Raw genomic sequence first — 1,673 nt, 5'->3', positions numbered from 1 at the left:
GGTCATCTTGTGGAGCTCCTGCCTCCTCCTGGTCCTGTGCTCTGCCCAAAGTTTGGCTGTGAGTCTCTTGCATTGGCTTCCATCCCCTACTGTCCTAGACCTCCTGCTCACATGTAGCCCATAGGTAGCTCAATCTCCATGTATGTACTCTAGTAAGAGGAGCAGGGCTGTCTCTGACATGAATTCAATTGCCTGCTCTTTGATCACTTCTCCCTGGCAGGGTGGGGGGGGGGTGCAGGGAAGGGCCTTGCCAGCACACAAAGCAAGAGGATACAGGGAGTACTGATGAGACTTGATAGACTAGGGTCAGGTAGTAGGGGAGGAAGGGGCCTCATTTCAGTGGACTAGGGAGGGGAATGGGGGGAAGAGAGAGAGGGTGCACCTGGGAGGAGATGAGGAAGGGGGCTACAATCTGGATATAAAGTGAATAAATTGTAAAAAATAAAATATAAAAAGAGAAATCTCTCTTGATTTTAGTGTTCTGCTTTGACTCTATTATTTTATTAGCTTATGTTCCTGTAATCTGCGTATTTTCTTCATAACATTTGTCATATTACTTAAATTACTCATTTTCTACTTTCCATAAAGGACTTAGCTAGCAAAAGGAAGAACTATTGTGTTTCATTAAATGTCAAATCCTGATGTTATGAAACTGGTACTTAATGTTTGTTGGTTTTTGTTTTTTTAATATTTGAGTGAATTTAGTACTCTTGGTAGGAGATATTTTGGAAGTAAAAGAACATTTTTGAGGGTGAATAAATATTAATTGTAATAGAAGTAAACAGATGAAATCAGTTTGATAAGATTGGTTGATTCCTATAAAAATAAGAAAAAATAAATGAAGTATTTACTCCTTTATTCTTTACTAAGTTAAATAATAACATTAATTAAACTTTTCTGACAATTTGTGTCATGCTATTGAGTAATTTTAAGATTTTTTTTAAAAATCATAGATTCTAAGTCTAAGAAATATTATAAATAATTACCAGCCACAGAGGAGTACATATATCTCTCTGTATCTTTCTATATAATATATCACATTAAATAATATATAGATATGATATTCATATATATTATATATAGTTTATAGAGAGATATGATGATGAAATTTTAAAAGTAGAAAACATCACTGATAGATATAAATCCATATAAACATAAAAGAACAAAAGAATAAAATATCTAAGTTCAGGAGAATCCACAAAAAACAAAGAGTTATTATTTTTCATATATGCACATTTGCAAATACAACTAGAACAAATGTACATTAGTCATTATTAACACAATGGAAATCAGAGTTGTCTGCGCATAGAGGCATGGTAGGCATGCTTTCCGTGTCACGTGATCATCAGTAGGTGGCAGAGAAGAGAGAGGCTATGTCTATGCTGAATGTTCTGAACTATGAACATCTGAGTTATTAGTAGCCTAACATCCCCTGAGAAAAGCAAGCCTGAGACAACCACCAGTCTGATTCCAGAGAGCCTGGACAAGGGAGCTACTCTGAGACTGCAACAAGTCCTGGGCCAGGAAAGCCCAGATGGGCTCCCAGGACTGGGAACAAGCCAAAGGAGACCCGAAGAACCCTCCCTGGGACCCCAGGCCCTGAGCTGGAGTGAGCCTCAGACAGATGGTTCTCTCAAGGGGCCACTTAGCAGCCAGTGGAGTTAATCCAAGAG

General features: G+C 38.1%; 1 non-coding gene across 1 annotated transcript; it reads left to right on the top strand.

Annotated features, from left to right (window-relative positions):
• Nucleotides 1-1,298: 1,298 nt before the first annotated feature.
• LOC129667584 (small nucleolar RNA SNORA17) lies at nt 1,299-1,430 on the top strand. Its single transcript, XR_008718770.1, has one exon. It is a non-coding gene; the product is annotated as a small nucleolar RNA SNORA17 (small nucleolar RNA).
• The last annotated feature ends 243 nt before the right edge of the window (nt 1,431-1,673 follow it).

The sequence above is a fragment of the Psammomys obesus genome, unplaced genomic scaffold, assembly GCF_907164565.1.
Source record: "Psammomys obesus unplaced genomic scaffold, mPsaObe1.curated_primary_1811, whole genome shotgun sequence".
Classification (NCBI taxonomy): Eukaryota; Metazoa; Chordata; class Mammalia; order Rodentia; family Muridae; genus Psammomys; species Psammomys obesus.
The sequence above is the reverse complement of the archived record's forward strand: the minus strand, read 5'-3'. Positions and strand labels throughout refer to the sequence as shown.